Consider the following 9,794-nt stretch of genomic DNA (forward strand, 5'->3'; position numbering starts at 1 on the left):
AGTTGGCTTGTGGGTGGCTCTGGTGACTGGGTGGTTGGGTGGGCGGTGTGTCGGAGGTGGAGCACATGCAAATGAATGTGTATCATCCAGCTAGTGAGAGTGAAAACTCATGCAGGAGTGTGCCTGCTTGTCAGTGGGTTATGCACCTTGCCAGACGTCAAATCTACATGGAGCAGCTGGAGGGGACAAGAGCAGGTTTGCAAAATATAGATAGAAGAGCATATATGCTGGCGCATTCTCCATGATTGTGTCAGCTTATGTTTTGGTGCACTGCACTTTCCTCCACTAAGTTTTAGCTATTTTGGTTAAACAAAAGTGTAGTTGCTTCTCGCCCTTTTGGCTGTGATCTTGTATCGTGGTTGAAGAGTCTGCTGGAGGGATTGTTTTCTTCATTGGCGAGAGACTGAAGATATTCCAGGATGGAAGGCTTGGGAACACTATCCGTTTTTAAGTTGTGGAAGAGTTGAAAGACCGGATTGGACTACATTCTATAGTAAAGGATATCTTTGTATTTATTAATCCTCCCTTTATATGTGTCTGTCTTTCAATAAAGCTTCGGGCTTGTGATTCCCTCACCCTCTTACACTCCACACCCATAGCCTTATTAACTGTTGTATTATTGTATTGTTTAAATGTATAGTGCAGTTCATGATTTATAGTGTAGGCTGGCCTGTGCTGTAGTTCTTGAACTGTACTATACCGACAGCATTTGTATTGTGTTTTATCTGTGCTGCAACACAGTACTTATGTGTGTAATGTTTATGTATGTTTTTTTGCTTCTTTATGTCAATAAAGACTGCTTTTTCAATCCAATATCTGAAAACAATCAATGTTTATCTTTGATGGCAATAGAAGTGGTATGATATTTGCTGCTTTTGAAAGGCAATATCTGATATGTCCCCTATCTGGGAACCATATATTAAATGGCTTTTCAGAAAAGGGAGATGGTAGAAGAGCTTTCAGTACTTGTAGGACCGATGCACATTTCCTATTCTAGCCTCCAAAAACAGATTCAGTTGCATTTTCCAGCGTGTTTTGGATGCGCCTTTGCAAATGTCTTACATCGACAAACTTATTCAGTACTATTTTGCAAATAGGGTTACATTGTTGCAACATTGTGTTCCCTAATTGCTTGATTTTTTAAATGCAACAATTGATAAAGACACCTGATAACTGCTCTGTGGAGTCTTATTTTGTGTCTACTTTTTATCTACATTTAATTCTCTACCTCTAATCAAGGCATTTTTAAGTGCTGGGGGCTGCCAGGACGTGAGGCCTACCTAGACTTTAGATCTGAATTTGAATGTACTTGTGAACTAACTTAATTTCCTACTTCTAAATTCATTCCTAAATTCACTACTTACATGAATCCTGTAGTTGGGCATTTTGGGACTTCGATTGTGGGCATTGTTTTGTGTCCAGACCAGCAGCAGGTGGTGTGCATTTGCTGGAAAGGCATCGAAGACCTCCGATATGCTGCATCTCCTGATGTGTGTCTCCCTCAAGTGGCTGTCAGCAAATGCCTGCTAGACACCCCATTCCAAGCTGATTGTGACATCACGGTACATGCATCATAGAACAGGCATGCTAGAACATGGGTCTTCAACCTGCGACCCTCCAGCTGCTGTGGAACTACACATCCCAGCATGCCCTGCCTCAGTTTTAGCATACCTTAATAGCAAAACTGTGGCAGGGCATGCTGGGATGTGTAGTTTCACAGCAGCTGGAGGGCCACAGGATGAAGACCCATGTGCTAAAGCCAAGCCGCAGGTACATTGAATGCTAGCAAGCTGAATATTTAAATCCTTTTATTCCGCAGCATTCCAATGTGGAAGATTCCATGGAACCAGAGATCCTTCCATTGAGAAGGACATGCTGCCTGGATGACTACACTGTGCAAATTAAATCACGGAGCCAGTTGGCTTGTGGGTGGCTCTGGTCACTGGGTGGTTGGGTGGGTGGTGTGTCGGAGGTGGAGCACATGCAAATGATTGTGTATCATCCAGCTAGTGAGAGAGAAAACTCATGCAGGAGTGTGCCTGCTTGTCAGTGGGTTATGCACCTTTCCAGACGTCAAATCTACATGGAGCAGCTGGAGAGGACAAGAGCAGGTTTGCAAAATATAGACAGAAGAGCTCTCCAGCCTAGTTTGCTGTCTGTTTCCACTTCTCTTTTCTTGAGCCGCTCCCTTCTATGCCCTTGCGCACTATCCTGACTTCTCCCATCTGCTTACTTTGTGCCTTCCAACGCACAATGCGAACTACAGGTAGTGCTGCAGGGCCCACACCCTTTTACTTGCCATACAGAGCAGCTCTGGAGTTGTTACAGTGCCCAGCTTCTGCAAGAAATCAGCTTGAATGCTTCAGGGGCTGGGGCATAGCCAACATGAGCCCCGCACCGAAGGAGGGTGGAGGTGTTTAATGCGAACTATAGGTCATCCAAGCGCCGCAAAAGGCCGCCATGCCCTGCATGCCCCTTTTCTCTTTTCATATGCAGACGAGGGTTGAAGCCAACTTTGACCCACTGCTTGGATGACATCACCATATGCAAATCCATCTGCTGCAGGCCTTCCCCCAGGAATGCTTGCACTAGTTGTTGCATTTGGTTTGTTGTTTGGGGGTGCTTCAGTATTAGGCAGCCTTCTGCCCTCCCATGTTCATCTGAAAATATGTGTTCTCCCTGCAGTTGTTGTCCCCAGATGAGAGTTCCCTTGTGCTGCCTCAGTTGAATCTTCTTTACTTGACAGAGATGTGCCTGAGCATCGGCCCTCCCCAGCCCTATCCCAAATCATACTTATTTTGCATAGGAGATACCATGGTCATGAAGATTGTTCTCCCAGGGTGAGGTTCATTCATTGCATTCTGGGTATGCTGACTCCTGTGATTTCCCCAAATGTGGGAAACTTGACTGCATTATTTGTGGTAGTGGGGGACTGTGTTTGTGCTTTCCTCTGGTCAGCTCTGGTAAAAGTCAGATTTCTTTGTCTCAGATCTTCCTCTAGCCTTGTTCTTCTTTCGAGAGTTCCCTTGTGCTGCCTCAGTTGGATCTCCTTTACTTGACAGGGGGGTGCCCAAGCAGCGACCCTCCCCAGCTCTAGCCCAACTCCTACTTACCTGCCAGGTGAGATACTATGATCATGAAGGTGCTTCTCCCAGGGCAAGGCTCACCCATTGCACTCTGGGTGTGCTGCCCCTGTGATTTCCCCAAATGTGGGAAACTTGACTGCATAATTTGTGTTTCCACTGGTCGGCTTTCATATAATTCAGATCTCTTTGTCTCAGGTCTCTCTCCAGCCTAGTTTGCAGTCTGTTTCCACTTCTTTTTTTTTTGAGCCCCTCCCTTCTATACCCTTGTGCACTATCCTGACTTCTCCTCCTGTCTGCTTACTTTGTGCCTTCCAATGCACAATGCAAACTACAGGTAGTGCTGCAGGGCCCACAAACTTTTACTTGCATTACAGAGCAGCTCTGGAGCTGTTACAGTGCCAAGCTGCTGCAAGAAATCAGCTTGAATGCTTCAGGGGCTGGGGCATTGCCAACATGAGCCCCACACCGAAGGAGGGTGGGGGTGTTTAATGCGAACTAAGGGTCATCTAAGCGCCGCAAAAGGCCGCCATTCCCTGCATACCCCTTTTCTCTTTTCATATGCAGATGAGGGTTCCAGCCAACTTTGGCCCACTGCTTGGATGACATCACTGTATGCAAATCCGTCTTCTGCAGACCTTCCCCCAGGAATGCTTGTACTAGTTGTTGCATTTGGTTTGTTGTTTGGGGGTGCTTCAGTATTAGGCAGCCTTCTGCCCTCCCATGTTCATCTGAAAATATGTGTTCTCCCTGCAGTTGTTGTCCCCAGATGAGAGTTCCCTTGTGCTGCCTCAGTTGAATCTCCTTTACTTGACAGAGATGTGCCTGAGCAGCGGCCCTCCCCAGCCCTATCCCAAATCATACTTATTTTGCATAGGAGATATCATGGTAATGAAGACTGTTATCCCAGGGTGAGGTTCATTCATTGCATTCTGGGTATGCTGACCCCTGTGATTTCCCCAAATGTGGGAAACTCGACTTCATTATTTGTGGTAGTGGGGGACTGTGTTTGTGCTTTCCTCTGGTCAGCTCTGGTAAAAGTCAGATTTATTTGTCTCAGATCTTCCTCTAGCCTTGTTCTTCTTTCGAGAGTACCCTTGTGCTGACTCAGTTGGATCTCCTTCACTTGACAGGGAAGTGCCCGAGCAGCGACCCTACCCAGCTCTAGCCCAACTCCTACTTACCTGCCAGGTGAGATACTATGATCATGAAGGTGCTTCTCCCAGGGCAAGGCTCACCCATTGCACTCTGGGTGTGCTGCTCTTGCGATTTCCCCAAATGTGGGAAACTTGACTGCATAATTTGTGTTTCCCCTGGTCGGCTCTCGTATAATTCAGATCTCTTTGTCTCAGGTCTCTCTCCAGCCTAGTTTGCTGTCTGTTTCCACTTCTCTTTTCTTGAGCCGCTCCCTTCTATGCCCTTGCGCACTATTATGACCTCTCCTGTCTGCTTACTTTGTGCCTTCCAACGTCAATGCAAACTACAGGTAGTGCTGCAGGGCCCACACCCTTTTACATGCTTTACAGAGCAGCTCTGGAGCTGTTACAGTGCCCAGCTGCTGCAAGAAATCAGCTTGAATGCTTCAGGGGCTGGGGCATAGCCAACATGAGCACCACACCGAAGGAGGGTGGAGGTGTTTATTGTGAATTAGGGGTCATCCAAGCGCCGCAAAAGGCCGCCATGCCCTGCACATCCCTTTTTTCTTTTCATATGCAGACGAGGGTTGAAGCCAACTTTGACCCACTGCTTGGATGACATCACCATATGCAAATCCATCTGCTGCAGGCCTTCCCCCAGGAATGCTTGCACTAGTTGTTGCATTTGGTTTGTTGTTTGGGGGTGCTTCAGTATTAGGCAGCCTTCTGCCCTCCCATGTTCATCTGAAAATATGTGTTCTCCCTGCAGTTGTTGTCCCCAGATGAGAGTTCCCTTGTGCTGCCTCAGTTGAATCTCCTTTACTTGACAGAGATGTGCCTGAGCAGCGGCCCTCCCCAGCTCTATCCCAAATCATACTTATTTTGCATAGGAGATACCATGGTCATGAAGATTGTTCTCCCAGATTGAGGTTCATTCTTTGCATTCTGGGTATGCTGACCCCTGTGATTTCCCCAAATGTGGGAAACTTGACTGCATTATTTGTGGTAGTGGGGGACTGTGTTTGTGCTTTCCTCTGGTCAGCTCTGGTAAAAGTCAGATTTCTTTGTCTCAGATCTTCCTCTAGCCTTGTTCTTCTTTCGAGAGTTCCCTTGTGCTGCCTCAGTTGGATCTCCTTCACTTGACAGGGGGGTGCCCGAGCAGCGACCCTCCCCAGCTCTAGCCCAACTCCTACTTACCTGCCAGGTGAGATACTATGATCATGTAGGTGCTTCTCCCAGGGCAAGGCTCACCCATCGCACTCTGGGTGTGCTGCCCCTGTGATTTCCCCAAATGTGGGAAACTTGACTGCATAATTTGTGTTTCCCCTGGTCGGCTCTCGTATAATTCAGATGTCTTTGTCTCAGGTCTCTCTCCAGCCTAGTTTGCTGTCTGTTTCCACTTCTCTTTTCTTGAGCCGCTCCCTTCTATGCCCTTGCGCACTATCCTGACTTCTCCCGTCTGCTTACTTTGTGCCTTCCAACGCACAATGCGAACTACAGGTAGTGCTGCATGGCCCACACCCTTTTACTTGCCTTACAGAGCAGCTCTGGAGCTGTTACAGTGCCCAGCTGCTGCAAGAAATCAGCTTGAATGCTTCAGGGGCTGGGGCATAGCCAACATGAGCCCCACACCGAAGGAGGGTGGAGGTGTTTAATGCGAACTAGGGGTCATCCAAGCGCCGCAAAAGGCCGCCATGCCCTGCACGCCCCTCTTCTCTATTCATATGCAGATGAGGGTTGAAGCCAACTTTGACCCACTGCTTGGATGACATCACCATATGCAAATCCATCTGCTGCAGGCCTTCCCCCAGGAATGCTTGCACTAGTTGTTGCATTTGGTTTGTTGTTTGGGGGTGCTTCAGTATTAGGCAGCCTTCTGCCCTCCCATGTTCATCTGAAAATATGTGTTCTCCCTGCAGTTGTTGTCCCCAGATGAGAGTTCCCTTGTGCTGCCTCAGTTGAATCTCCTTTACTTGACAGAGATGTGCCTGAGCAGCGGCCCTCCCCAGCTCTATCCCAAATCATACTTATTTTGCATAGGAGATACCATGGTCATGAAGATTGTTTTCCCAGGGTGAGGTTCATTCATTGCATTCTGGGTATGCTGACCCCTGTGATTTCCCCAAATGTGGGAAACTGGACTGCATTATTTGTGGTAGTGAGGGACTGTGTTTGTGCTTTCCTCTGGTCAGCTCTGGTAAAAGTCAGATTTCTTTGTCTCAGATCTTCCTCTAGCCTTGTTCTTCTTTCGAGAGTTCCCTTGTGCTGCCTCAGTTGGATCTCCTTCACTTGACAGGGGGGTGCCCGAGCAGCGACCCTCCCCAGCTCTAGCCCAGCTCCTACTTACCTGCCAGGTGAGATACTATGATCATGAAGGTGCTTCTCCCAGGGCAAGGCTCACCCATTGCACTCTGGGTGTGCTGCTCCTGCGGTTTCCCCAAATGTTGGACACATGACTGCATAATTTGTGTTTCACCTGGTCGGCTCTCGTATAATTCAGATCTCTTTGTCTCAGGTCTCTCTCCAGCCTAATTTGCAGTCTGTTTCCACTTCTCTTTTCTTGAGTTGCTCCCTTCTATGCCCTTGCGCACTATCCTGACTTCTCCTGTCTGCTTACTTTGTGCCTTCCAACGCACAATGCAAACTACAGGTAGTGCTGCAGGGCCCACACCCTTTTACTTGCCTTACAGAGCAGCTTTGGAGCTGTTACAGTGCCCAGCTGCTGCAAGAAATCAGCTTGAATGCTTCAGGGGCTGGGGCATAGCCATCATGAGCCCCACACCGAGGGAGCAACTCGAAAGAAGAACAAGGCTAGAGGAAGATCTGAGACAAAGAAATCTGACTTTTACCAGAGCTGACCAGAGGAAAGCACAAACACAGTCCCTCACTACCACAAATAATGCAGTCCAGTTTCCCACATTTGGGGAAATCACAGGGGTCAGCATACCCAGAATGCAATGAATGAACCTCACCCTGGGAGAACAATCTTCATGACCATGGTATCTCCTATGCAAAATAAGTATGATTTGGGGATAGAGCTGGGGAGGGCCGCTGCTCAGGCACATCTCTGTCAAGTAAAGGAGATTCAACTGAGGCAGCACAAGGGAACTCTCATCTGGGGACAACAACTGCAGGGAGAACACATATTTTCAGATGAACATGGGAGGGCAGAAGGCTGCCTAATACTGAAGCACCCCCAAACAACAAACCAAATGCAACAACTAGTGCAAGCATTCCTGGGGGAAGGCCTGCAGCAGATGGATTTGCATATGGTGATGTCATCCAAGCAGTGGGTCAAAGTTGGCTTCAACCCTCGTCTGCATATGAAAAGAAAAAAGGGATGTGCAGGGCATGGTGGCCTTTTGCGGCGCTTGGATGACCCCTAATTCACATTAAACACCTCCACCCTCCTTCGGTGTGGGGCTCATGTTGGCTATGCCCCAGCCCCTGAAGCATTCAAGCTGATTTCTTGCAGCAGCTGGGCACTGTAACAGCTCCAGAGCTGCTCTGTAAAGCATGTAAAAGGGTGTGGGCCCTGCAGCACTACCTGTAGTTTGCATTGTGCATTGGAAGGCACAAAGTAAGCAGACAGGAGGAGAAGTCAGGATAGTGCACAAGGGTATAGAAGGGAGGGGCTCAAAAAAAAAGAAGTGGAAACAGACTGCAAACTAGGCTGGAGAGAGACCTGAGACAAAGAGATCTGAATTATATGAAAGCCGACCAGTGGAAACACAAATTATGCAGTCAAGTTTCCCACATTTGGGGAAATCGCAAGAGCAGCACACCCAGAGTGCAATGGGTGAGCCTTGCCCTGGGAGAAGCACCTTCATGATCATAGTATCTCACCTGGCAGGTAAGTAGGAGTTGGGCTAGAGCTGGGTAGGGTCGCTGCTCGGGCACTTCCCTGTCAAGTGAAGGAGATCCAACTGAGTCAGCACAAGGGAACTCTCGAAAGAAGAACAAGGCTAGAGGAAGATCTGAGACAAAGAAATCTGACTTTTACCAGAGCTGACCAGAGGAAAGCACAAACACAGTCCCCCACTACCACAAATAATGCAGTCAAGTTTCCCACATTTGGGGAAATCACAGGGGTCAGCATACCCAGAATGCAATGAATGAACCTCACCCTGGGATAACAGTCTTCATTACCATGATATCTCCTATGCAAAATAAGTATGATTTGGGATAGGGCTGGGGAGGGCCGCTGCTCAGGCACATCTCTGTCAAGTAAAGGAGATTCAACTGAGGCAGCACAAGGGAACTCTCATCTGGGGACAACAACTGCAGGGAGAACACATATTTTCAGATGAACATGGGAGGGCAGAAGGCTGCCTAATACTGAAGCACCCCCAAACAACAAACCAAATGCAACAACTAGTACAAGCATTCCTGGGGGAAGGTCTGCAGAAGCCGGATTTGCATACAGTGATGTCATCCAAGCAGTGGGCCAAAGTTGGCTGGAACCCTCATCTGCATATGAAAAGAGAAAAGGGGTATGCAGGGAATGGCGGCCTTTTGCGGCGCTTGGATGACCCTTAGTTCGCATTAAACACCCCCACCCTCCTTCGGTGTGGGGCTCATGTTGGCAATGCCCCAGCCCCTGAAGCATTCAAGCTGATTTCTTGCAGCAGCTTGGCACTGTAACAGCTCCAGAGCTGCTCTGTAATGCAAGTAAAAGTTTGTGGGCCCTGCAGCACTACCTGTAGTTTGCATTGTGCATTGGAAGGCACAAAGTAAGCAGACAGGAGGAGAAGTCAGGATAGTGCACAAGGGTATAGAAGGGAGGGGCTCAAAAAAGAAGAAGTGGAAACAGACTGCAAACTAGGCTGGAGAGAGACCTGAGACAAAGAGATCTGAATTATATGAAAGCCGACCAGTGGAAACACAAATTATGCAGTCAAGTTTCCCACATTTGGGGAAATCGCAAGAGCAGCACACCCAGAGTGCAATGGGTGAGCCTTGCCCTGGGAGAAGCACCTTCATGATCATAGTATCTCACCTGGCAGGTAAGTAGGAGTTGGGCTAGAGCTGGGGAGGGTCGCTGCTTGGGCACCCCCCTGTCAAGTAAAGGAGATCCAACTGAGGCAGCACAAGGGAACTCTCGAAAGAAGAACAAGGCTAGAGGAAGATCTGAGACAAAGAAATCTGACTTTTACCAGAGCTGACCAGAGGAAAGCACAAACACAGTCCCCCACTACCACAAATAATGCAGTCAAGTTTCCCAAATTTGGGGAAATCACAGGGGTCAGCATACCCAGAATGCAATGAATGAACCTCACCCTGGGAGAACAATCTTCATGACCATGGTATCTCCTATGCAAAATAAGTATGATTTGGGATAGGGCTGGGGAGGGCCGCTGCTCAGGCACATCTCTGTCAAGTAAAGAAGATTCAACTGAGGCAGCACAAGGGAACTCTCATCTGGGGACAACAACTGCAGGGAGAACACATATTTTCAGATGAACATGGGAGGGCAGAAGGCTGCCTAATACTGAAGCACCCCCAAACAACAAACCAAATGCAACAACTAGTGCAAGCATTCCTGCGGGAAGGCCTGCAGCAGATGGATTTGCAT

The 9,794-nt window shown here is 48.3% G+C and overlaps 13 non-coding genes across 13 annotated transcripts; 8 read left to right on the top strand and 5 right to left on the bottom strand.

The window, feature by feature from the left end:
* The first annotated feature begins 2,789 nt into the window (after nucleotides 1–2,789).
* On the top strand, nucleotides 2,790–2,953 carry LOC135041663 (U1 spliceosomal RNA). The gene has a single exon (XR_010235049.1). It is a non-coding gene; the product is annotated as a U1 spliceosomal RNA (small nuclear RNA).
* A 152-nt stretch (nucleotides 2,954–3,105) lies between these two features.
* LOC135041677 (U1 spliceosomal RNA) lies at nucleotides 3,106–3,268 on the top strand. Its single transcript, XR_010235063.1, has one exon. It is a non-coding gene; the product is annotated as a U1 spliceosomal RNA (small nuclear RNA).
* A 675-nt stretch (nucleotides 3,269–3,943) lies between these two features.
* LOC135041674 (U1 spliceosomal RNA) lies at nucleotides 3,944–4,107 on the top strand. The gene has a single exon (XR_010235060.1). It is a non-coding gene; the product is annotated as a U1 spliceosomal RNA (small nuclear RNA).
* Nucleotides 4,108–4,259: 152 nt separating this feature from the next.
* Nucleotides 4,260–4,422, top strand: LOC135041679 (U1 spliceosomal RNA). The gene has a single exon (XR_010235065.1). It is a non-coding gene; the product is annotated as a U1 spliceosomal RNA (small nuclear RNA).
* Nucleotides 4,423–5,092: 670 nt separating this feature from the next.
* Nucleotides 5,093–5,256, top strand: LOC135041672 (U1 spliceosomal RNA). The gene has a single exon (XR_010235058.1). It is a non-coding gene; the product is annotated as a U1 spliceosomal RNA (small nuclear RNA).
* A 152-nt stretch (nucleotides 5,257–5,408) lies between these two features.
* Nucleotides 5,409–5,571, top strand: LOC135041686 (U1 spliceosomal RNA). The gene has a single exon (XR_010235071.1). It is a non-coding gene; the product is annotated as a U1 spliceosomal RNA (small nuclear RNA).
* Nucleotides 5,572–6,242: 671 nt separating this feature from the next.
* LOC135041668 (U1 spliceosomal RNA) lies at nucleotides 6,243–6,406 on the top strand. Its single transcript, XR_010235054.1, has one exon. It is a non-coding gene; the product is annotated as a U1 spliceosomal RNA (small nuclear RNA).
* Nucleotides 6,407–6,558: 152 nt separating this feature from the next.
* On the top strand, nucleotides 6,559–6,721 carry LOC135041690 (U1 spliceosomal RNA). Its single transcript, XR_010235074.1, has one exon. It is a non-coding gene; the product is annotated as a U1 spliceosomal RNA (small nuclear RNA).
* A 357-nt stretch (nucleotides 6,722–7,078) lies between these two features.
* Nucleotides 7,079–7,242, bottom strand: LOC135041667 (U1 spliceosomal RNA). The gene has a single exon (XR_010235053.1). It is a non-coding gene; the product is annotated as a U1 spliceosomal RNA (small nuclear RNA).
* A 675-nt stretch (nucleotides 7,243–7,917) lies between these two features.
* LOC135041680 (U1 spliceosomal RNA) lies at nucleotides 7,918–8,080 on the bottom strand. Its single transcript, XR_010235066.1, has one exon. It is a non-coding gene; the product is annotated as a U1 spliceosomal RNA (small nuclear RNA).
* Nucleotides 8,081–8,232: 152 nt separating this feature from the next.
* On the bottom strand, nucleotides 8,233–8,396 carry LOC135041671 (U1 spliceosomal RNA). The gene has a single exon (XR_010235057.1). It is a non-coding gene; the product is annotated as a U1 spliceosomal RNA (small nuclear RNA).
* A 674-nt stretch (nucleotides 8,397–9,070) lies between these two features.
* LOC135041681 (U1 spliceosomal RNA) lies at nucleotides 9,071–9,233 on the bottom strand. Its single transcript, XR_010235067.1, has one exon. It is a non-coding gene; the product is annotated as a U1 spliceosomal RNA (small nuclear RNA).
* Nucleotides 9,234–9,385: 152 nt separating this feature from the next.
* LOC135041662 (U1 spliceosomal RNA) lies at nucleotides 9,386–9,549 on the bottom strand. Its single transcript, XR_010235048.1, has one exon. It is a non-coding gene; the product is annotated as a U1 spliceosomal RNA (small nuclear RNA).
* Nucleotides 9,550–9,794: the final 245 nt, after the last annotated feature.

This window comes from Pseudophryne corroboree, unplaced genomic scaffold (assembly GCF_028390025.1).
Source record: "Pseudophryne corroboree isolate aPseCor3 unplaced genomic scaffold, aPseCor3.hap2 scaffold_802, whole genome shotgun sequence".
NCBI lineage: Eukaryota > Metazoa > Chordata > Amphibia > Anura > Myobatrachidae > Pseudophryne > Pseudophryne corroboree.